This window comes from Myotis brandtii, unplaced genomic scaffold, assembly GCF_000412655.1.
Source record: "Myotis brandtii unplaced genomic scaffold, ASM41265v1 scaffold668, whole genome shotgun sequence".
In the NCBI taxonomy this organism is placed as follows: Eukaryota; Metazoa; Chordata; class Mammalia; order Chiroptera; family Vespertilionidae; genus Myotis; species Myotis brandtii.
In genome coordinates, this window is record NW_005370597.1 from 4,125,896 (window position 1) to 4,151,783 (window position 25,888).

Sequence of the window (25,888 nt, forward strand, 5' to 3'; positions counted from 1 at the left end):
CTGTATTACAAGATAGGCACTCAATAAGTATTTGTTGAGTGAATCAAAGAAAGAAAACCAGGCAGATATTAACATTTAGGCGATATTTCCATGGGGCAATCAGGCACGTCTTTATGGAAGAAGCTGAATTTAAGCTGTTAATAGGTCAACATAGTTATTAAAAGACCTTTTCAGCAAGTACCAGAGACACAGCAATATATATGAGAGGCACAATCTATACCTTCAAGAAGTTTACACTTAGCCTGGTCGGTATGGCTCAGTGGTTGAGCACCGACCTATGAACCACTAGATCATGGGTTCTATTCCCGGACAGGGCACATGCCCAGGTTGTGGGCTCGTTCCCTGGTGGGGGTGTGCTGGAGGCAGCCGATCAATGATTCTCTCTCATCGTTGATGTTTCTATCTTTCTCACACTCTCTGAAATCAATAAAAACTATATTTTTTAAAAAAAGAAGTTTACACTTTAACAGGGAAGACAAATAGTATTATATACTTAGGAATAATTAATTAATCACCTGAGTGTAACAAGTCCTTAGCAGACCATCAACTCCTGGAAGATGGGAACTGTGCATGGAAGTTTTCCTTTCCACTGTATTTAGAAGCTAGACCTGAACGACAAAAGATTTTTAAATTTACAAATAAATGTTAAGCTTTATATCTTTTTGTTGTTGCTAATCCTCACCCGAGGATATATTTTTTTCATTTTTTAAAAATCTTTTCAGTTTTTTAGACAGAGAGTGGGAGAGAGGAGGAGAGAGAGAAAGAGGTGAAAGAGACACATCAATCCTTTGGTATGCAGCCAACACTCTAACCACTGAACCACACTGGTCAGGGCTAGGTCCTGTTTGAACAGGTCTCACCTGCCTGTGGTGAGCCATGCCGCACTGCTTCAGGCCGGTCCAGCCACAGTCAGGCACACTCATGAATAATTACTCAGTGGGGCCATGCCATCCCCACCAAGTAGCACTTACTTTTTTCTTGGAGATGGTCCATATTGGTATATAATTTGGGGTCGGCCTAGTACTCCACAATTGTGTTTTTATCACAATTTTAATTAACATCCTATTGAGAGATACATAGTTTTTCTTTTTTTTTCAATTAATAGACCTTATTTTTACAAGCATTTTTAGATTTACAGAAAAATTAACAGAAAGTATAGCGTTTCCATGTTACCCTCCTTCCCCAATTCCTCCTACTGTTAACATCTTGCATTAATGTGGTACATTTGTTACAACTGATGAGCCAATATTGATACAGTATTATTATTGTTATTGTTAACTAAAGACCATAGTTTGCATTAGGGTTCACTCTGTGTTGTACATTCTATGGGTTTTGACAAGTTAGTATAATGACATATGTGCATTATTACAGTATCTATCATACAGAATAGGTTCACTGATCTACAGGTCCCGTGTTCTAGCTCTTTATTCCTCCCTTCCTCCCTGAAATCCCTTAGTGGAATATAGATTTTTCTAATCAGTTATTTGTAGTTCAGCTTCCAGAGCCTTTATATCCTACTTGCAACCCTCCTTTATCCTTGCCTCCTGCCTCCTGAGCTCTGGCCACACCACATTGGTCCTGCTTTCCGGGACGTGGCAGGCAGTCCCCACCCGGCCCGCACTGCCCGGCCGCTCCTCCTGCAGGCTGCACGCAGGTGCACCTTCCCTCTGAAGCCTTTCACAGCCCAGTCTACCCGCCACCCCCCCCACCCCCTGCCAAGAGAATGGTTGAAAGTTCCTTGAAGAAAATAAAATGAAAGGTGCCAGCACAGGCAGGGAAGGGCTCTCAGAGGGGGTGACATTTCAGAAGGGATGGGGGGGACAGTACTCAGAGTGGAAGAAACAGTAGGAGCAAAGTCGCAGGGCGTTTGATGCAAACCTAGAGGAACACTTACTAGTACCCATGTGCCCATGCTGCCTTGCCTACTCTTTGAGGCACAAGGTAACCTATGGGTGCTTAGGACCAGCCCAGGGCCAGGGACTCGGAGAGCAGCGGACTGGCCAGGCCTCCTCGGGGCTCCTGGCAGACACTCTTCCCTCGCCCTCCCAGCTGGGTGCTGGCAGCTCTGTTTGCGGAAGCATTGGAGCCCTTGATACCAAACCCCAATGACCCGAGAGGAGGCTATCGGCCTCTTTAAAGAGCTCAAAAGCCCCAGCCTTTTTACAAATAGCTGGTCTCCTTTCACCAGCCCCTAAGGCCAGGATTGATGGCCTACTCCCCAGAGGCAGTTAGACCAACAGACGGGTTACTTCCCTGGGGGTCCAGGTTCCTACAATTGTAGGATGCGCCCACTTCCTCTTCGCATTTTATGACCTCCTGGCTAGCTAATCCTGAAGTGGGTTACATGGGAAGGAGGTGAATGGTACGGGCTGGGGCTGCAGCTGCCTTCGAAGCCAGAGGCCAGGCCAGACTCAGGAAAGGGCTGGCCGGTGGTGTGGAGGTTCCCAGGGCCCTTCCCCAGCCAGACACCCAGAGTGGAGGCCTCAGCGGGGCCGGTCCACTGTGGAGTCTGCTCAGAGGAACAGACAAGAGGCAAAAACACTGGGTTCATAATCTCAGAATCTAGTGGGGAGAAATGGCAAAATTAATAAGTCACTCTTCACATAAAAAGTCACTCTTTCATTTCCTTGTTGCCTTTCATTTCATTCTTGTAGAACCCCAATGAGGTCGTTCTTAGGACATCCCATGACAGATGAGGAGACAGGCAGAGGCGAGCCCCACTTGCGTAACCCAGAGGTGACAGGTCCAGGTTTTGATCTTGGCTTCAGATGCTGGGTTGGCTCAGAGGCACCAAGAACAACAGGAGGTCAGGAAAGGGCGTGGCCTTCGGGATGCGTGGGTCAGCTTTCAAGGGACCAAAAGCAGGGAAAGGGCGGCCTAGGAGGGGACACAACAGAAAAAGCAAAGCCTGTCACGGGACAGTGACACGGGCCTGGACCAGGGCTTGGGGAAACACAAGCCTCCTGCTATTTCTCTGCAAGCCTCTTCCCTTACCACCCGCCTCTCCTTTCCCACGGCCTTTGCTCCAGTTCCTGACCTCTCACCCAGACGGCAGGGCAGCGGCCTGGAACACGGGCTGTGAGTTCAAATCCCTCTTACTGGCCATGGCACTTTGGGCAGATGACTGACCCTCTCTGGTCCTCCTTTTCCCTCGTCTCTAACATGAGCTTGATGACAGTGGGACTGGGGTCAGCACCGGGCTACGCAGATAGAGCCGATACTACATCCTGTCTGTGAATGCTGCTCCCAGCCGGTGCTCTCCTTATCTCGGTCTCAAGCACAGCTGCTAACTTGTCACTTGCCCTGCTCAAAAAAACCAAGCCCGAACATGCTATTTTGGCACCCAGGGCCCCCTAAGGTCCGCTCCTCAACACTCCTGTAGTCAGACCGTCTTCAGATGGTCTGAAAGCCTCAGAGGATGGGGACATACTGTGTTAATATTTCCCACTCTGACACAGTGGAAAGAACACCAGTGTTCAAATCCTGGCTCATCCGGTGGTTTTTGTGGGAGGGGCACCTAACTCCCGAGGTCTCAGCAGCCTTACTTACCTGTAAGGAGGGGCGGCCCTCTCCTCTGCCGGCGGCTCTGAGAGGCTGGTGACACGAGTGGGTGCTTCTTCAATGTTTCATTTTCTAAACTTCAACAAAGCGTATGTTCACTCCACATAGACACAAGGGGTTCTGCTAAGAACTCGTGATCAAGGGGCTCACCAGCAGCGCTTACGCCACGACGGCCTTGCATTCAGCTTCCCCACCATGACTATGTTATGGTGACCAGGCTTAAGGGGGACTCCGTGTCTGTCTCGCAGGTAGTCAGTGCTCAATCAAGTGTATTGGATGAATTCATTATTGATGAGAAGCCTTGAATGCTGTGTTCAGTGTCCAAGACACATGCTTGCAACACGTGCTATGATTCTCAAAGTCCTCTGCAAGGAAACGCGCGCTCCTACTAGAGAGAGTGCGGTGGTGACTTAGAATCAGCAGGTGAGTCACAGCCATGGGCCCTGGACAGCAATGATGGCAGGTTTGCAACCAGAAAGGGATCCCTTCTGCGAGCCGCTCTCCCCAGCTCTGCTCTGGCCTCTGCGGAAATGAACGGGCGTGTTGCCGTGTGCCTACCACGTCCTCTGTCCTTGCATCTTACAACCATCATCCCTCTGATCCCAGTGACAGTGTCGGGTGAGCTTTATGGTCCCCACTTTACAAATGAGGAAAGTGAGGCAAAGAAAAGACAGTGGGCGGTGGAGCTGAAATCTGACCCCAAGGCTGGCCTGAAGTCTGTTCCTTGCAGTGCCCGTGCTTCATGCCACCGGCTGGTTAGCCAGCCGCGGTGTTCACACTGTGCATCTAGCATCCTTTTCCTGCACACATTTCCCGGGCTGGCAGGACCACTCTGAAAGACCAGACCAGCTAACTCACCAGAGTTTGTTTCCAGCCTCAGACAAGCCCAAACCGCTCCGCGTGCTGGGTGCTGGCAGCCCTCAGCTGCACGCTTCCGACAGTCCCCGAAGGGGGTTAAAACTCAGGGCAAGTGGAAACTTCCCCCAATGTGGTGTTCAGAGGTGGAATTTTTTTCTCTCTCTCTCTCCCAATTTTGAAACAGTCTGGAGGATCGGGGCTGTAGTCTGGCCTGGGCTCCTTTGGGCTTGATGATTTATTCATCAGGTGGCTTGGGTTCCTACATTCCTCCAAAGGAATTTGTTGTAGAGGGAAGCGGAGAGACAAGGAAACTCGTGGGCTCCAGTCCCCCTCCGCCCCTCACCCCTCACCCAGAGGTGAACAATGGCAAGTCTCCAGATCCGCCCCCTACCCCAAGCTGGGTGCTGGATTGCCAAAGAGATAGCATCTGGGCAGCAGGAAACAATTAGCTGCCATTGTATCATTTAGGCTGGAGCCAGAGAGAGGTTGGGATGGGAGATTTGCAAGTTTATGAGCTCCCTTCTTCCCTTTTACACATAAGTGTACACGAATCCCCCTGAGCCCTGGGTTGGCTAAGCCAATAGTAAGGTCAAGTTGATTTGTTCCATTCCTTCCTTCCTTCCAGTTTGAATGCTGGCTCCACTATTTACTATTTGGGTGGCAATTTGCTTAAACTTGGAAAGCCTCGGTTTCCTTATCTGTTAAATGGCAAAAATTATAGCACACAATGGGTTGTTGTGAGACCTAGATGAGTGAATCCATTTTAAGTATTTAGCAGCTGGCCCAGCACATAAAAAGGACATATTAAATATAAGCTTTCACTAGTTCTGTTATTGACTTAGCAAAGAGGGATTGTTAGCTGTGTGCCAGGCATTTTGCTGAGTGTTAGTTATGGTCTGTAACTTCCAGTAACACCCAACTAGTAGGAGAAGCTGGCCCAGTTACAACACAGCAGGCTAAGTGAAATGACAGACGAAACAGAGTACTAGGAGTTGCTACTATATTCCAGGCAATCTTCGAAGGTCATTCCTTACCTTATTTCATTTAATCTTCACAACAGTCTCAGGAGGCAGGCACTATCATTTCCTCTACGTTTTAGATGGAGAAACTTTTTAGAGGAGTGAGGTAACCTGCCCAAGGCCACCTAACTGTTGGAGGTGAGAGGGGAAGCCAGGCAGACTACATCAGGTGCAGAGGGGTATCTGGCCAGCCTGGGGCAGGAGAAGCTTCATAGAAGAAAGGATGTCTGAGTTGACCTTGAAGGTTCAATAGGCCAAAAAAGAAAAGAAAAGCCAAACAGGAGTGAGCAAGGGCAGAGGAAATAGCATGTGGGGTCCCCTCTGCTTGGGGCTCACCCTGCTGTGCAAGGCTGAGGTTTTGACCTGGTTTCCTTTGTCTTTAAAATGGAGTTCCACTTAGTAGTGCGATGAGGCTTTCACATGACAATGTGCACAGTGCTCAATAAATTCTTCATTCATTCATTCATTCATTCATCCATCCATCCATCCAACACATTTTTATTAAGCACCCATGATGAGCCAGGCACCATTCTGGGCATTGGGAACGTAGTGGTAAAAAAAGACAACTTCCTTGCCCTCATAGAGTTTACATTCTAGTGAGCAAAACACACAATAAACAAATAAACAGAAAATGTATATGTGACCTAAGAACTGGTGATGGCAAAATATAAAATACTATAGGCCAAGGGGAGGCCAGAAGTTGAAGGGGAGACAAATAAGGTCTTCTGAAGAGGTGACAATTAAGCCAAGACTGAACGAAGGGAGGAAATGAGCCAGGCAAATATTAGGGCAAGGAGCTTTCCAGACCAAGAGACCACAGATGCAAAGGCCCAGAGGCAGAGCATGCATGAGGTGATGGAAGAACGTCAGGGAAGGCCATGTGGCAGGCAGGAGGTGAGTAAGAGGAAAGAGAATCAGAGGAGATGCCGTCAGCGACAGGTACCATGGAGCCGTTTGGGCCACAGTGGGGCCTTTAGATATTGTTTTAAATGACAAGTCCAGCCAGTGTGGCTCAGTGGTTGAATGTCGACCTATGAACCAGGAGGTCAGTGTTCGAGGCCCCGTCAGGACACATGCCTAGGTTGCGGGCTCAATCCCCGGTGCGGGGCATGCAGGAGGCAGCCAATCAATGACTCTCTCAACATGGATGTTTCTCTCTCTCCCTCTCCCTTCCTCTCTGAAATCAATAAAAATATATATTTAAAAAAAATGAAATGAGAAGTCCCTGAGCAGAGGACTGACTTCTGACTTTGTATTATGTCTTAGGTATGTTCCATGCCTTCTAGCCACACACAACCTAGTGGGAAGAGATGACAAAAAAACTAGTTACAGTGCAGCATGGTCGGTGAAATAATGTCAGACAAATCATGACACTAGAACTCGCTCTGTGCTAGGCCCTCTTATTTCATTTCATCTTCACAACAGTCTCCTGAGGCAGCGACTATTATTTTCCCTCTTGTTTTGATGCAGAGATTGAAGTGCAGGGGAGTGAAGTAACCTGCCCGCGGCCATTCAGTTGGTAAATGTTCTTAGTACATTCCCTCTGGCCACTGCGCAGAGAATCAATTAATCATAGGGGCTGTAGGAGGCAGCAGGGAGACTGTGAGGAAGGCAGTGCAATCATCCAGGCGCACGAGAAAACGTTGGGTGCCTTGGATGGTGCTGGTGTCGGCGGAGGTGGGTCAGATTCCGGATATCTTTGAATGTAAGCCAATAGGGTTTGCTGCGGGATCAGATTTGGGGTAGGAAATAAAAAGAGAAACCAAGAATGAGGCCACGATTTCTGGCCTGCGCTACTGGGTAAATTAAATATTTACTGAAATGGGGAAAGCCGCAGGAAGAGCAGGTTGGGAGAGAACGCTGAGCCTTCGACTTGTTTAAAACACGTGAAAATACACGTTTACTGGAGGAAACTGACTGCTGGTGCTGCGTGTCCGTCCTTCCCACGCTCTGAAGTTGAGGGGCGACTATCGGTTAAATGGTTGAAAAGTGCTTTTTAGTCAAGTCCCTTTCGCACCCCGCCCCGCCCCAGGGTTCCGGAGAGAGGCCCGTTCCTGTGTCAAAGTGACCTTCTCACTTTGTTTTTACACCTTTTCACTCTGTTTTGGCAGCTTTGACCCGAACAGAGCAGTTTCAACTCAACTTGTACTGGGGTCAAGGGGAGGCATGCTGCCTTGAACCCTTCCCCTGGCTCCCCCAGCCCCCAGCCCCTAAGCATGTTTTGTATGTAGGTTACGGTCCTGGTGGCCCTGGGGGAGGAGGTGGGTTGGGGGCCGTGGGTGGGGCTGGGAAGTGTGAAGTCCGGCTCCCTCCTCTTGCTGTCAAAGAAGCCCAGTGATTCAGTGGGCCGAGGTGCTATCGCTATCGTTAGGGAGGAAGAGAGCACGCAGTGGGGAGATCTGTGCGGGCCATTTGTCGGCTGCCCCCCTTCCCACACTGGGCCTCCCTGGGGGCTGGCTCTCTCTTCCAGCTTTTGCCATGTGAGGTGGGAGGACCAGCTTCTGAAAAACTGACGATCCAATGCATCTCCGTCATATTTTATTTTGGCAGTTCCTGCAGATTTTTCTTTGATTTCTTTTTACGTGTGTGTGTGTGTGTGTGTGTGTGTGTGTGTGTGTGTGTGTGTGTCTGCGCGCGCCCCAGGGCCTGGGAGGGCCTGCAGGGAAGACCATTTCTTTATCTGAGGCTCAGACCTCCAATTTCTCCCTAGGTTTCAGATCATACATCACTTCCTCAGAGAGGCTTCCCTGACCTCTGCCTCCTTCATTCTCCACCAGGTCACCGATCACCTGGTTTCTTTTCCCTGCCGCCCTTTCACTGTCTAAAACTATCCTGAACATCCGTTTCTTATGTAGCCCTTGTCTGTTTCCTTCACTCTGGAAGGTAAGTACCCAGGGCCCAGGCCTGTGCCTGGTACACGTGAGGCCCTTGGTCAAGGTTGGTGAGCTGCAGAGACCTGGTCAGAAGGCTCCACCTGCTCCTTTTTGAGCTTTCTGCTTTCAGTGAGAGGACCCCAGGCTATAATTTTTCCTTTTTGGATGGTGGAACCTGTTATCCTTACCAGGCGATGGGGGCTCTGAGATGAACATTCTGCTCAACTGCCAACAGTACCTCGCCACCCCCACCCCCCCAGAGGAAGTCATTCTGTCCCCCAGGGCTTTCCAAACCACCCCAGAGCACACCGCTTGTGTTTCTCTGGCTCTGGGCTCTGTTTGTCCCTCGCCCCACCCCCATGTCTCTGATTCTCTCTCCCATCCATTCTTCTTTCTCTATTTCCATCTCCCTCTCTGTCTCTCTTCTTCCCTCTTTTTTTTTTTTAACTTTACCTTTATTGTTGAAAGTATTACAGATGTCCCCTTTGTGTGTGTTTATTTTCCCCATGGACCCCCGCCCCCTCCATCTTCTTCCTTCTTGCTCTCCCTCTCCCCTTGTTCTGTCTTCTTTCACTCACATGCATAGGCTCTCACTGACCCCTGACAGGAGACGCATGAGATGGGTCATTATTCCCCTTTTCAGATGGGGAAATGGAGGCTTAGGGAGACTTTGTGACTTGTCTGTTCTCACAGCCAATGCGTCGTTTAGTCGGAATTTGAACCGAGGTCCTCTGGTGCCTTCGCTCTATGCGAGGCCATGGTTCTAACAGAAAACAAATGCTATCAGGGAGGACATGGTGATGTCAGGTCCATTACTCCAAAGGTGTCTCAGCAACATGACAGAGGAGTGAGGTGGAGATGAGGCTGGATGGGCTTATGCGGTCACACTCTGCAGTCCCCCTCCAGGCACTCTGCCTCGTTGAATCCGCCTGCTAAGTGGGGAGCCCCTTTGGTCTCAATCCAGGTGCTGCCTGCTGGCCTGTTTGGTTTATTTGTAACCCCATGGCCAAGGAAATTTGGGGGAGTTAGAGCTGGAAGGAAAGAGGCAACTACAGACTATCCCCACCAGTTCTTCTGTGACAGATGCAAGTGCAAGGCTAACTCCAGCAGATCCTTCCTTGGAAAGAAATGGTGAGAAGAACAGGAATAAAATTTCCTTCTTTTTTGTTTTCAATATGTTTTTATTGATTTGAGAGAGAGAGAGAGCGTGAAAGGGAGGGAGAGAGAAACATCAATGAGAGAGAAACGTTGATTGGCTGCCTATGAAAGGGAGGGAGAGAGAAACGTCAATGAGAGAGAAACGTTGATTGGCTGCCTCCTGCTCGCCCCCTACTGGGGATCAAGCCTGCGATACATGTGCCCTGACTGGGAATCGATCCTGGGACTTCTTGATTTATGTGTTGACCCTCAACCACTAAGCCACACCAGCCAGGCTAAAACTCTCTTCTTATTCAGCCTAACAGAAATAGCGCTCTTCAAACTTCAACCTGGGGTGTGGAAAGGCTTGGATGGGTCAACCTCAACCATGAGCTCCCAGATTGCATTGTCAAGAGGAATCTGGGGCAGTCTTGGAAATAGCTCCTCTCCAGCTCGCCTGGCATGGAGAAGTTATTGTTAGTGTGTGTGTGTGTGTGTGTGTGTGTGTGTTGGGAGGGGGGGGGGTAATGCACCTAATACATTATGCTACTGGCCTCACCCCTTGAGTGGACTGGTGACCATTATTTACAAGGCTGGCTTATTCATGGCCACTGAAGCTAGCAGAGGCAGGATGGAGACAGCATCTAACAAACGAGTTATTTATATCCACATCCAGACCCCAGGAGGAACATTCCCATACTTAGACATTCCTAGATGGCCTGCAACACAGGATATTTAAAGTAACAATGGGCCAAATTCTTGCTCACATTTTTGGCAGGGCTCCAGCCTGAAAGTCAAGAGTGACTTGTCCGGCTGTGTCGCTGTCGCTGGGTGGGTGGGGGAGACTGTTCTAATTCGGGACTTATTGAAGATCTGACTTCCCCCCTCCTTCCTGGAATTACAAGGAAAACATGAATTTGATTTTAGAGACAACCTTCCATGTGAGTTGTAGCTCTGTGGGTACCCCCACCTTGAAGAAAAGAGAGGGGGGATGTGAAATACACTCATAGAATACACTTCAAAAAAAACTACAACTCCTCCTACATTTCTTTACCTGGGGGTGGAAATAGCCACTACCCACGGGCAGTCTAGTAGCCAAACTCTTGGAATGTACAGAGCGGGATATGGCCCGTTACAGAATAGTCCCTGGCCCATCTAAGACATGAGTTTGTGGCATTAGCTCCAAGGAAAATCTCAGAAAGGTGAAAATGGTGACTTGTGCGTATGCAGTGGAGGGTAGAGTGGAGATGACTTCTTAGGGCCCCTCCCAAGCCTATGATATCTCTAAGCACCCGCCTTGTAGAAAGGTGGAAACTGTACCAGCTCTACCAGCAAGGATGCCTTTGACTGCAAGTCACAAAAATTACCCAGTCAAACTGGCTTACATGTTAAGATTTATTCACTTAAATAAAAGAAGTCTCCAGGATTGACTGATTAGGCAGTGCGACAATGTCAAAAGGGCCCATTTTCTTCCCCCTTTTTCTCTTTGCCATCCAGCTTCTGGCCTTTATCCTCAGACCAACTCCCTCATGGTACCAAGGCTGCAGTTCCAGTGTCACAAGACACTACAATGTATTCCTTTCTTCCCTGTTTCTCATTTTAAGAATGAAGAGACTTTTCCCAAAAGCCCCCATCAGATTTCCCTTCACATTTCATTGGTCATCACTGTATGCATGAACCAATCACCAGCAAGGGGCCTACATGATTGATTACTCTCCTTAGTGCTTATCCTTGGAACTGTGAGCAGAGTTACTTCTCCCTGAATCACATGGCAAAGGGGGAAACTCTGGAAGAAACATGGGGCAGCAAATAAAAACGGGAATGGGTATCAGCTAAGATGTCTGCCACACTGCCTATGAGAGCAAAACTTTGGAAGCAAGTTCAATGTCCATCCATAGGAGATGGGTTCATTTATTGAAAAAAGAAGAAAAATTATTGATAACCAATATGTCAGGCACTGTCTAGACCAGCGATTCTCAACCTGTGGGTCGTGACCCCTTTGGTGGTCGAACGACCCTTTCACAGGGGTCGCCTAAGACCATCCTGCATATCAGATATTTACATGACGATTCATAACAGTAGCAACATTACAGTTATGAAGTAGCAACGAAAATAATTTTATGGTTGGGTCACAACAAGAGGAACTATATTTAAAGGGCCAGAAGGTTGAGAACCACTGCTCTAGACCCTGCACAGAAAGCAGTGAATAAATCTGCCCTTGACGGAGAAAGACAGATAGCAAAAAAGCCAATAAACACATGTGTACATCACTGCAAATTAAAATCTGTGCAGTGAAGGAGAAGACCCGGGTGACAACGGAGACAGCCCGTGAAGGCCTCCCTGAGGAGGTGACAGTTCACCTGAGAGCTGAGAGGCGTGAGCCTGGCTTAAGGGGTGGAAGAGGGTCTCAGCAGGAGCCAGAGGCTCTGCAGGGCTCAGAGAAGCAGGAGGGGCTTTTTAGCTGACGTGGGGGCTGGAGGCGGGGCAACAAGATGACGTGGGAGAGGTGGGCAGGGTCTTCTGGACTTTGGTAAGGAGTTTGACTTTCAATCTAAGTCCAATGAAAGGAAACTGGAGATTCTTACAAATTTACTCTAAGAAGCTTTTTATTTTGAAATAATTTTAGGTTTACATTAAAGTGTTGCAAAGATAGTACAGAGATTCCATATATTTTTCACCCACTCTCCCTAATGTTAACATCTTACAACAGCACATGTATCAAGACTAGAAAATTAGCATTGGTACAATGCTACACAGACTGTATTCAGATTTCACCAGTTTTTCCACCACATTGCCTTTGGTCTCCTCAGTCTTTCCTAGTGTGTGACAGTTTCTCAGTCCTGACTCGTTTTTCATGCCTTGACATTTTTTAAGATACTGGTTGGGTATTTGGTCAACTGTCCCTCAATTTGGCATTATCTGCTGTTTTCTCATCATTTGATTAAGGCTATAAATTTGGGGGAAGAATAGGAGAGGTGATATGACCTTCTCATCGCAGGATTTCAGGGAGTATATGATATGAATGTGACTTATACAGGTGATGTTTAACCTTGATTATTTGGTCACTGAGGAGTCTGCCAGATTTCTCCACTATAAAATTTCTATTTTTCCCTCTTCCATACTCTATTCTTTGGAAGTCTCTAAATTCAGTCTACACTTAAGGGGAGGGAGAAGATGGAGGGTTTTAAAAGGGCAGTGGTAAGACAGGACTGGATAAATAAATGATGGTCACGATAGAATATACTTCTCTCAGCAGTGCAGACTTGCAGCTGATGGCCAGGGAAAGCTGTGTATCTTCAAGACATTATAGTCTTTCCTGTTCCCTCCTGTTTATTTTTGCGATCATCTTTGAGGTGAATGCCACACATCAAGGATTTTGCTCTAACTCAGAGATGTGCCACCTGGCAGGTCTTCTGGGGAAAGAGAGCAATTTCCTGTGCCCCCCAGTAATGGCCCCATCAGGCTGCCCTGGTGCAGCCTTACCTTGGCCCCGCTTTTCTTTGGCCCCATCACACACACACACTCCTGTGTTTGACCACTGGCCTCCATAGGCATGGCAAACAGAGGTGTATGTCGAGTGTGGTCCAGGTGAGGTTTGTGGCTGGATTTGGAGAACGAAGCATATCACAAGGGGAGGTGATAAGGCCATAAAATGCAATACCATTCAACACGAGCAATTAAAAAGAGAAAGTGGAACTATAGAGATGGAAGAAAGTCCATGTACATTGTTGAGTGAAAATACTTTTTGCAGAACAGCTTTGGGCAGGTTGATCTCACGTATTCCATAGTGACCATCATTTATTTATCCAGTCTCTGGCACATAATAGATGCTCACTATGTGTTAATTGAATGAATGGTGTAAACCCAAATGTGAAACTGAAGCTGGGAATATGGTGGGGAGTTTACTTTTTTTTCTTCTGTTTTCCTTTTTGCAACAGTCATGTTATTTTCTAAAAAGATAATTCAACTTTTGAAAATATTTTTTAAGCACTGCCTGGGTAGCTCAGCTGGTTAGAAAGCATCTTCCTGATATACCAAGGTTGTGAGTTGATCCCTGTTCAGGGCACATACAAGAAGCAACCAATGAATACATGAATAAGTAGAAATAACAAGTTGATGTTTCTCTCTTCCTCTCTCTCAAATCAATATTTTTTAAAGGTTAAAAAAAAAGAAAATATATATTTTTTAAATTTAGTACTACCTTGATTCTTTTTCCTAAAGCTGATCAATAATAATTCTTATGCTGGCCTACTCTAAGTGGTGAATGTTCAATACTGACAATAAATGTTTCTGGTAACCATACATGTTCTGGAGGGCCAGCAGAGACAAATGGTATAAATTCCTAAAACTACCTTCCTTTTTTCTCCTTGGGGGTGTTCCGTCACAGGCAAGTGGAAAAGGGAGCTGAGGACTAGGAATTTGCTAGATTCAGTTTTGCAAACTACTGCCCCGAAGACCTGCACAGTCCATGAGCAATGATACTACAGGGAGGCAGCCAGGGCTTCTAGCTCAGGCCTCCCCACACATGCCAACCATCCCCTCAATTGGCTGGCCACACCTCTTTCCAGTGACTGTGGGTGGATGCATGGGTCAGGAAAAAAGGGATTTTGAAGTCAGGCCTGCCCAACCTTGGGCATATGACTTTACATTCTAGAGCCTTAGTTTCTTCATCTGTAAAATGGAGGCAATGAAAGTACTGACAGAGTGAGGACTGAAGGAACTAGTAGGTAAAATGCACTTGGTTGGCATTATGTCTGGCATGTGATACTCTGTGTGCCAGTCATACGAGATAGAGGCTGGCCCTATTATTCATACCACTAGAGTCTCGGTGCATAAAAATTCATGCACTGGAGGGGGGGGTCCCTCAGCCTGGCCTGCTCCCTCTCACAGTCCTGGAGGCCTCAGGGGCAGGAGGCAACTGGCGATCAGGGGAAGGCGACGCCCCATCACACCGCTCGGTGCATAAAAATTCATACACTGGAGGGGGGGGTCCCTCAGCCTGGCCTGCTCCCTCTCACAGTTTTGGAGGCCTCAGGGGCAGGAGGCAACTGGCGATCAGGGGAAGGCGACGCCCCATCACACCTCTGCTGCTGCCACTGCCGGCAGTGCAAGCCTCAGCAGGCCCTGGTTACCTGAGCCTCGGCGGCCCTGGGCGGCTGGGCAGCCGCCATCAGAGGCTTGCCTGCACCTCGGGCTGGCTGGGGGGGCTGTGGGGACTGGGGGACTCTTTGAGATTGTGGCAGTCAATTAGCATATTCCCTCTTTATTGGCTGTGGGTGCTGCCATATTTTGTGATGACATGAGGATCAATTAGCATATTCCTCTTTATTAGCTGGGATTATAATTATGTAGTGAAAATACTACATCCCCTCAATGGCTAGCTTTGAGACAGAAATAAAGTCTGAGGCCACTTATCCATTCCTCTTTGACTCTCCTCTCAGTATATCATTAATTCATTAATACATTTAACAAATATTTATTGACTGCCATGTATATGCCAGGTGCTGTGCTGAAGCTTCCCAGCAGGTGTGGAGTTATCAAAATACTCATCCCCGGATGCTCAGGGCAGTGTGTGTGGCATGGGAAGGGAGTGCCCAGTGACCTTGCTGGTTTGCCCCACTGGACGGTGTCTAAGTGCTTTGTGACAAAAGCCAGGCAGCACTGAAGTCATGAACAAGAGGTCGACTCTGTGCCCTCATAAAGCTCATTCTTTAGTGGGGGACAGGCTGTGAACAAGTAAACAGGTCACCAAATCCCTGCCTATTGCAGGAGTATAAGGAAGGAACCACGTCAAGATCAGAGAGAACACCAAGATGAGACTGAGTGGGGGGGTTACTGGTAGCATCATTGATGTCACTTTCAGAGAGTTTTTTTTTGTAGGAAACACTATAGATTGGCTCATAAATGCTTGAAAACTATGGTTTTCCAGAGAAACACAAAACCTGGCTCCTGTTTTTGGCTTTGCAGCTAACCTGTTGTGACCGTGGACAAGCCACCATTCTCAGGGTCTCACATCCATATAATGAGGGTGGATGGATTGGACCAGTGGTTCTTAACATTTTGGGAGAGTCACATACTCCTCTGAGAATCTGGACAGTGTCTCTCAGACATAAACACAGAAATGTATCTATAATGCCAAAGGGCTCCCTTTAAACCCCTGCAAATCCTAGGTGAAGGAACTGCAGGCTTCCATGACCTCAGGTGTCCTTCCTGGGATTACGATTGAGTGACAGGCTTGCAGGGTGGGCATAGTTAGGAAGTCTAGATCGGGGTTGTGGCATCATGTTTTGGGTTAAACTGCTCAAGGCCAATCAGCCCTGGTCAGTGTGGCTCGGTTGGTTGAGTGTCGTCCTGTGTACCAAAAGGTCACTGGTTCAATTCCCAGTCAGGGTGGCAACCGATTGATGTCTCTCTCTCTCTCATTAAAAACGTATTGTTTTAAAAAAAGAAGGTCAATAAGATTTGATACAAGTCAATATCAGCAGTAGAGAGCCAGGCAGGTTATATATATATTTAAAGGGACATTGCCCAGCCAGATTGACTCAGTTGGTTGTCATTCTATGCACGGAAATGTTGCCAATTCAATCCCCAGGTGGAGAGTGTACAGAAGGCAATGAATTGGACTGACACTCTCTCTCTCTCTCTCTCTCTCTCTCTCTCTCTCTCTCGGAGTGTACAGAAGGCAATGAATTGGACTGACTCTCTCTCTCTCTCTCTCTCCCGTCTTCTAAGTATATCCTTGGGTGAGGGTTGAAAAATAAATTAAAAGTAAAAAAAGAGCCCTGACTGGTTTGGCTCGGTGGATGGAGTGTCGACCTGCGGACTCAGGGGTCCCGGGTTCGATTCCGGTCGGGGGCATGTGCCTTGGTTGCGGGCACACCCCCAGTGGGGGGTGTGCAGGAGGCAGCTGATCAATGTTTCTCTCTCTCATCGATGTTTCTGGCTCTCTGTCCCTCTCCCTTCCTCTCTGTGGAAAATCAATAAAATATATTTTTTTAAAAAAAGAGACATCAATTGCAAACATAGTGATTAATGTCAGCTAGTACTCAGCCCAGGGGAAGAGGAGCGGATGCTGTGGGAATTGAGGGGACCTTGCCCAGTGTGAAAAGGGCAGCTGCCAGTCAGCTCTAGCCATTGGCTGCCATGGAGAAGGGGGGCCCAGGAGGGCAAGTCTATTTTTCAGGAGAAGTTTCAGATCTGGGTTTGGAAACCTCTTTTCAAATGATGACAACCAATAGTTTTTGAAAACGCTGTGGGCCAACAGTTTGACTTGCCTACATGGTCCAGCCTTCGGGGCTGCAGAAGACTGGATAGCATCATTGAGGCGGAGAGGAGAGGAGACCCGAGTTCTAATCTCTGCTCTTCCATAGGAGCCAGGTTTTCATCTCTAAGATATTAGCAACATTTATCATTGCTGTGCACAGCACTACCTAATCCTCCAACTGTCAGAGGGGCAGTGACTCTCCCAGGGTCACACTAGTGGAGGAAGCAGAGCAGGGGCCTGAGCAGTGGGACTGTAAGGCTCAGTGCTTCCCACCACATTGCCCTAAGAGGAGTGTGGAAGTGGCAGTCACTGCTCAGAGAGCCCCAAGGCTCTAGGAACTGGCCCCACCTGGGTGGACACTAGTTCTCTAAGCCAGTTAGATCCTGGCCTCTCAGAGCTTTAGAGACCCCACGCTGGATGGAGCATTGCCTGGAAACTGTTCAAGCAATAGCCTGGGGGGTTGGAAGAAGCACTGCTTGGTGGTCTCAGCCCCAACCCCCGCTGCCTTCCCTTTCCACTCTGGATGCTTTGGTCCATGCCCATCCACCTAATCTAAAGATGAACGTGGCTTTGCCCTGGAAACCTTCGACCTTCACCCTTCACTCGTAAGTCTCCCCACCTACCCATGGAGACCACCTTTATATTACCTGGGGCCACTTCCAGCCCCCTCTCCCCTGTAAGATTCTTGCCCCTGACCACCACAGCCTATAAATTCCGTAGATCTGGGGAAGCAATCTTGATTGTGAAGGAAATCAGGCAGGCTGGTCAAGAGCAGTGTTGTGTGGTAATGGAAGACCCTTCCTTCTTGAGATCAGCTTGAGAATGGGGCCTCGGTATTTTACTTTATACAGGGTGCTGTGGTGTGGTGGTTAGACCCGGGTTCAAGTTCTATCTGGATTAGTCTCTGTAATCTTGGTTAAAGATCATCTATTCTACTGACTTCTATAGAATCACAGGTGGCAAGGAAACCTCTTCCTGGGGGCACAGGAAAGCATCCTAGGGGAAGAGATATCTGAATGGGGTCTGAAAGTTAGAATAGGACCTTAGCATGCAGTGCAAGCTTTATGTGGGCCTCCCAGTCTACCACTCGTCAGCTGTGTGGCCTTAGGCAAGTGACTTAACCTCTCTGAGTCTGCTTCCTCATCTGTAAAATGAGATTGATTATATCAACCTACTTTGATGGTTTTCAAGATTGTAAATGATAATGCAGAGCCTTTACTTACAAGCCACAGCTTTGGTAATGATTTCATAAAGCCACTTGACCTCTGTTACCCCGGGAAGGCTTCCATGAAGACGGCAGGTATTCCAACAATTGATTTCAATTAGAGCATCGCTTGGAACTTCATCTATTCTCTTGCTTTATGGATGATGGATTTTTTTGTTCAGGGTCTGAAGCCACTCCCTCCCCCTCACTGTGCCCAATGGGAAGGCAGCCAGTCATTTATGGGAGTCTCTTCAGGTTCAGGAAAGAAAGAGGCCAGACCTAAGGGAGAAGGGAACAGGGAGGGTTCCAAACCTTGCATCAGTTAAATGTTAATATAGGTGTCGGCATAGGAAGTGTCTTCTAATGACAGAAGGAAGCGAGGGAGTTTTTCAATCATCTCCTGCTTAACAGATACAGATGTATTCATAATTATCCCTTGCCTCGGGCCTCGAGGCCCAGGTGGGCTCCAGAAGGCCTGTGTTCCTGCCAGACAAGAGTCCTTAAAGAACATCATGTAGACAATTGGAATGCCATTTATCGTGCAAAACACAATAAAACCCTGAGCTCTCTTCCTGTCTCAGAGACCCATAAATTATGAAAATTATACCTGCCCTAGGCCATGGACATATTGTTTTATTAAAGTTCCGATGAATAAACTTACGGCTCTTAAAAATGTCCTCTCGGCTTTCATCTGGCACACACCTCCAGCACGGAGCTGTCTGCCGGGGTTCATTTGATTAGTTCACAAATGTTCCTTGGAAAGTTGAGCTCATTTCAAGTTGTAGGTTCAGCAGGCTGGAGGGGCCAGCTGGGGAGCTGCAGGAGTGCTTGGGGCCTCCTGGCCAGATGACAGAGTTGCTAGGGGGTTCTAGTTGTTTGCCATTAAGCTGGGACCCCCCTCCCCGACCATCCTTTCTTTGTGGGATGAGCACCAGGCTTGTGGTGCCCTTACAGTATAGGGCAGTGATGGCAACCTATGACACGCGTGTCAGAGGTGACACGCAAACTCATTTTTTTGGTTGATTTTTGTTAAATGGCATTTAAATATATAAAATAAATATCAAAAATATGTCTTTGTTTTACTATGGTTGCAAATATCAAAAAATTTCTATATGTGACACGGCACCAGAGTTAAGTTAGGGTTTTTCAAAATGCTGACACGCCGAGCTCAAAAGGTTCGCCATCACTGGTATAGGGGGAGTGTGGTTGTGGATGTGGAGAGCTTTGAGTTCTGCTTCCCCCTTATTTTAAATTCAATCACCGGGGAGTCATGTTAGTCCATCCTATGCTTCTTCCCCAAATTGCAACGCTAAAACCTTCAGCTCCGTTCTTCCTGCCTAGCCCTCAACCATGTATTAGGCATGTTACTTCTGAGCCCGTTTCTGCACCTCTAAGAGGGCACAATGATATCTGACGTGTGTGTTCGGTACCTGGCAAAAGAAAGCTGTTCCTCAAAGGCTAACCACTCTCATCACCCAAAAGCCATTTCATAACTGGGAGCTGAGAGGACCAGGCCAGCCCAGGAGCGACAGGAAGGCAATATGTGCAATGTTCTCTGGACACTGCTTTTTTGCTGGGGTCCAGCCCCATGGGGTCCAGGGGTTCCCAAAGGTGTGGACGGAGTCGGCGAAGAATGTTTTACACAGAGACAGCGTTCAGAACTCTCTAGCTTTCCTTAGTCTCCGTGGATCTTCCCTGTGCCTGGCTGAGGCCACAGAAAAAGATCCCAGGGCAAGCTGAGCCTTTATTTTATAGTGAGCGGTAAACAAGGTAGTGGTTTCCATAGTTACACAGTTCTTGTAAGTTTCACTTGTTTACACTATTCTTGTGAGTTTCACTTGTTTTTGTTCTTGTTGCACTTCCCTCAGCCCATTAGCTTCCCGAGTAAGATCTAGGGAGCATTATAAGGTCAAGCCTAATTATGCTAAGAGGACTGTGCCCTCTAAGCTGGGAATTGTTTATGACTTTGCCCACAGGTCAGTCCGAGTCTTGACCCTATATCAGCTCCCACACTTTTTCCTATAAACAAGCACACATTCATTCAGCTCCCCTTTCCCCAGAGCGTTTGGATGGGTGAGACTCTGAGCACCCAACTCCCTGTATAGGTTTCTGTTATTTTTAATCTCCAAACACCAGAAACAAAGTAAAACCAGAGGCACCTATTCATCAGGACACCAAAGACTGAATGAAAGCCTGGTATTCAGTGGTTTCCCATGCTATCCTAGTGTAGGAATCCCTTCATTAGCCAAAATGGCGTTAAGAGATGAAGCAATTACCATTAATTTTTTAAAATATATTTTTATTGATTTCAGAGAGGAAGGAAGAGGGAGAGAGATAAACATCCATGATGAGAATCATGGATCAGCTGCCTCCTGCACGCCCCCCACTGGAGATCGAGCCCACAACCTGGGCATGTGCCCTTGACCAGAATTGAACCTGGGACTTTTCAATTCGCAGGCCGACGCTCTATCCACTGAGCCAAACCGGCTAGGGCTATATAGAACAAATTTTGAGCACTCTCAGCCCCAAAATATAACCTACCAAATCATGCCAAATATGCTTACTTATGTCCCGTTTTACACCAAGTGCAACACTCTTAGGTGCTCTCTTAGACTTTTCTGATACCTTGGGACACATCTTACTAATGATGCACAAAACAAATCAAGGTAAAGTACAGATGCTCAACGCTATGGCAACTTGCCCTGGCCGGTCTGCCTAGTGGTTAGAGTGGTGGCCGTCGGACCAAAGGGTCGCAGGTTTGATTCCCAGTCAAGGGCATGTATCTGTTGCAGGCTTGCTCCCAGATCCTGTCCGGACTTGTGTGAGAAGTAACCAATAGATGTTTCTCTCTCCCTCACCCTCCCCTACCACTCTCTAAAAAAACCAATGGAAAAAACAGCCTCATTCCTTTTCTCTGGATACTGGCTTGGGTGAGGATTTTTTAAAAAGCTAAGGTAACTTAATGCTGAGATGCTGACTGTAGTTCCTGGGGGAGCTTGGTGGCCACTCTCGCTGCTCCATACTTCCCCCGCTGCTCAGGGATAGGCCGCCTCTATCAGCTCACTGCAAAACAAATGCTGAACACTATTCTATTCACTTTTTGCCTTTTTTTCATAAAAGCAAAAAATCCTCTTCTGATTTCTTTCGGTTAGCCAAAACAGGTATTGTTTACAGAGTGCAAAAGGTTACCTGTAACTGGAGCTGAGCCAATGAAAAAGGAACGCATCTTTAGGTGCCAATTACTTACCTGGTCAGCAAAGCGAGGTATCAGCGCCCTCACTAATTTCCCTTCACCCGTCCTGTGAGAATGGGACAAGCCACATGGTCCGGCCCAGAGGGAGGCTGGCCCCCAATCTTTATTCTAAGACCACGTTGAGGAAGAACATCCTGTGTGTCTTCTTGGGCAGTGGCCAGGGGATCCTTGGAAATGGGCTCGGATGTCTCGAAGAAGAACCCAAGGCTTTCACAAAGAACTGGAAGACACCGTAACTGGTGACCTCAGAGAAACAAAGAGCTGGACCCAGGGCTCCTGACCTCCTCTCCCTCCTCTCCCCATTGTTACTTATCTGACCCCACTTATTGGTGGTAAAAAAAAAAAAAAAAGTCTTTACTGCTCAGTTCCTTTCCATTCAGAAAACAAGAGGCGTGTGTTCACATGTTCAAAATAAAAGCCCAACTTTCATCGTGATTGGCATATGAATTAAAAGTAATGAAAAAAGTTCCCCCAGCCACATAACCTCAGAAGGGGCGGGGCCTCTACCAAGTTTGAGTATATCTGGGGGTGGAGGTGCATCAGGAGGCAAGATATTCAGTGGATGGAGTTAGAGGTCAAAGTGACTTGTTTTGTACAATATCTACCAAGAAAACCACCAAGGGCTTTTCTGCTTGTCTTCTTAAAGCATGTGTGTGCATGAAAATCTATTAGGGGGGCACCAGGACATTCAAGCCGCAGAATTTTTGTACACTGGGCAGGGCAGGCCATCCTTCCCCACCTCCACCACTTCCTACTTTGAATTTTGCTGTCCGTCTGTTACAAATACTCGCCCGTGGGGGGGAGGGCTCCCCAGAGGAGGAATTAGCAGCACCTGGCAGGGTTCAGCTTCGTCAGCAAGAGAAGCTTCCTCCAGGGGTGCGAGGGACCGCCCCAGCCAGGACCCCTTTGTGTCCCTTTGTTCTGCCAGAGCGTGGGGACACAGTCCCATCTGGTGAGTATTCTTCGACAAACACAGGGGCCTTGCTGGGCGAGATGCAGGGGCACGAACATACAAACACACGAGAAACAACAGTCCTGTGTATATTTAACAATATATATTTATATATATTTTCTAAATCAGTACATTCAGTTTTAACTTGTATTTTCTTCACAAACAGAAGAACTCTTACAATAGTAGACTTTCTAAAATAAATACTATTAAAATAGAGCTTCAAAATAAATATTCTATACAAAGGGGACCTTCTGTGGTAACTTTGTTGTGGGGTGAGAAGGGGCTACAGTGAGGGGGGGGGGGGAATAAGTCAGAAGTGCGGTGGGATGGGAACCTCGGACAGCTTTCCTGTTTATAACAGGAAACCAAACTGCGGCAGTGAGAAGCGAAAGCGAGATCAGACACCACACGGAGTTACCCACAGCAAGAATGGCAGCGCAGGAATTGTCATCAACCGTCACAGTAAGCAGGGCATGAAAATGCTTACCGAAGGCAGGAGCCGGAAGGCCGGGGGCGTGGGCGGGACGCCCTAGGGAACGGAATTGTACAGTGCGAAGTGGTGCTGCCCGCACCCCACTGGGTGTCTCCTGGGACAGCATGGGAGAACACGGAGCTTCAAGGTGACAAGCTTCGGGATGCTGGTCCCAACCAACACTTTCCGTGTTGTGCCACCTTGGACAAGTCATTGTCTATCTAGGTCTCCCTCGATGCACAGCGGGGACCCACGCAGACTTCAGAACGCTGAAAGGACCAGGCGAGCCACGTGGTCATCTGTCAGGAGGAACTGGTCTCCGCCTCCTTCTAGCTGTCGAAGCCTTGGCTGTGCAGTCATGGACCTGAGAGGGCTTTGCTGTCCTAGACGTTTCCCAGGGCGCTTGCTGGAGCGTTGGGCTTCCTCAAACCGCCCTTGGGGTGGGGGGAGCACCAAGGCCCCCTAGGACGCGTGTCCTGGACCCAGGCTTGTGCCCCCACCTCCAGGCAGAACCACCACCCACACCAGGTTGAAGAGACGTGGAAACCAGCTGGCATTTCTCAAAAAAGATCAAGACGAGGACTAATTCAGCCAAGCAAGCCATTGGTGACAGGAAACACTATCAGCCAGAGCGGCCCCAGGAATGTGTCCTTTTACTGAGAGCTGGGTCCCTTGGTGGCTCCTGACTGGTCCACAGCAAGCCAGTTTTCTTGTGTTTGTTTTTCCAAGAAGCCGAGAAAAAACATGCTGAGGGACTGCAATGCAACAGAGCTGGGCGGGGGACCGGGCTGTCCGCTCCTTCCCTCCCCCCGCCGGGAGCACACACCGAGAGCTCTGCAGACACCCACCTAGCAGGTTAAATGCAAACTAAAGAGTAAGCCAAAACGGGGGAGAAAAAAGGAAAAAGAAAACCAAAAATCCAGAAAAATCTGTTTACAACTATGTACACAAAAAGTCAGGGTTCAGGAGGCTGTTTGCCAGAAACAGGGTCTATGTAGAGAGAGGGTGGGTCGGGTAGGTGTGTGTGTATACACAGCTTATATAAATCAATTCTCCACAGAACGGGTGTGCAGAACACCATCACCAAAGTGCAACTTGCCACCGGGTCAAGTTTCCCATGGAGACATCTGAGGGAGGAGCTCGGGGAACGTTCCGAGGCCTTCCCAAGAGTGGAGGTGTGCCCTCTCGTTTTAGGGGTAACCTATTCTGAGGAAAACACCTCCAGTCTTCAGTACACGTCTGATACATTCAATTAGCGTAAGTGGTTGGCTGAATGTGTTTTTTCCCTACCATCCCCTCCATTTGTGCAAGAACATCCATACATCCATCACGACCGTGGCACGGGTAGCTACGTGAATCAGCCATAGAAAACGCAGATGCAATATTTCCTATTTGCCTTTTACAAGCTAGCAAATGTTATATAAATAAAGCCTTTTGAAAATAATAAGACCCTCCCCTCCTCTCCGCCCATCAATAAATACCTATGGTTACAATTAACTTATTCTAAAATCATAAGATGTTACTACTAGTCTTCAAGGGGGAGGGGAAGTTCTCGAGAAGCGCTGGGTGCACCCAATCACAGCTACGCGCCTCCTCGCATCCTTCCTGGAGGCAGCTTGTGTTCCTCCAGGACAAACTGGAAGTGCGACAAGCGCTCTACACCTACTGCACTTCCAGTTTCCCGTGGGGTGGCTTTTCTGACCCAGGCCACTTCCTCTTGTGGGGGAGGGGAGGGTGGGGGGACGACACAAAATACCACATGAAGCAAGAACCCCGCACAACACTAGGGAGAAGGACCAGACACTACAGCGTCTGCATGCAACAAGTACCTACCCACTGGACGTGCTGCACTTTCCGAGTTCTTTAGCACCTTGAGAGAAAGAGTTGCTACGTCTTGGGGGGCTGTCGGGAGGGGGTGGTGTGGCCATGCACAGAAGCAGGGCTCAACCCCAAGAAGCCCCTGGAGAATCTTCCCCCCACCCGCATTCTTCTGACTCCCCACCAGGGCTTCCTAACACTAAAATAGACTCTTCTTTTCCATCCTCTGTCTATTTACATTAAAGATACAGACACATCACTGTACATAAAAGGCTATGACAGCAAGCAGCAGAATCAGAAGAGAAGAAACCGGCACCCATCTCGGCTCCACTGTCCCTCTGCCAACGCGAGGTGCTGTCTCTCTTCTTTGCTGTTAAAATCCTCTTCTTGGTGGGGTGGGGGGTTGTGTTCCTTAAGGTTGCTCGCCCCCCCAGATTTTGAAATCAGCCCTTCCTGGGGGTGGCCCAAAAGGAAGCAAGTGTTTGATTATTATTTTCTAAAACACCGTTAGCATCTGGTTTAATGACTCTATAAAAACACAATGACCGGGTCCAGAGACCACAGCCTCAGACTCATTGGCAAAATGGTATTTGGTCTTGCATTTGCCGCCCTGGGCTTCTCGACCCATCAAGTTTCTGGGAAGGATTTGGGTGGAGAGAACTCAGGACAAGAAGCAGGCAGGCGAGTCTGTGACTCAGTAAGAACCGCAGGACGGTGTTAAGAGAGCAACAACCCCACGAGGGATGGAGCTGGAAGGGAGAGGTGCTCTGTGTAGTGGCTCCTGAATCCATCCGAGGCTCCGGGAGACAGAGAGAGGGAGCGAGGCCTGGACTCGCGGGCCAACCTCTCTTCTCGAGGGCTCCCAAGTATATACAACAGGGACTGCCAGCCAGGGTCCACACCTTCCCCAGGATGTCAGGCAAGCCGTGGGGTCGGGGAAGAGAAAAGATACAGCCATCAAGACTGCACGGTTGTCTTCAAAGGTCCCTTGGCCACTCTGTTACGGGTTCCTCCCAGGCAGCTAAAAAGAATGGGAAAGAGGGGGGAGGCAGGGAGGGAGGAGGGAGAACTGGGAAGGCAGTCAAGCAGCTGCAACTTCCGGCTATGTGGCCACATCTGTCTTCTGGAAAAGAAGAATCCTCCCCCCACCACCCCGAAGCACACCATGCCCCCGCCGCTGTCTGCTTCACACCAAGTTCCAGGACCCGCAAAAACCCACAGTGCTGCTTCTTCTGCTTGGGGAAGACAGTGGGTGAGGGGGGGGGTCTCTGTTTCTTCTGAAGCTGGGGTGGCAGCCTGGCAAGGTCACCTCTGATGCCAGAACCTCTGGCCTCGCTGCAGTCTTCTCAGGTGTCAGGAGGGAACCCAGTTCCCAGGGGAGCGCGGGGGGCTTCGACCCAAATGTCAGAAAGGCTTGTCGGGTCTGCTGGCCTGGGCGTCGCCAGCGGCCGCCTTGCAGATGACGCTGTTCGTGTGC

At 48.5% G+C, this 25,888-nt stretch overlaps 1 protein-coding gene across 1 annotated transcript in view; it reads right to left on the reverse strand.

Moving 5' to 3' along the window:
* SPRY4 (sprouty RTK signaling antagonist 4) overlaps window positions 1-25,888 on the reverse strand; it is a 111,319-nt gene that overhangs the window by 54,527 nt on the left and 30,904 nt on the right.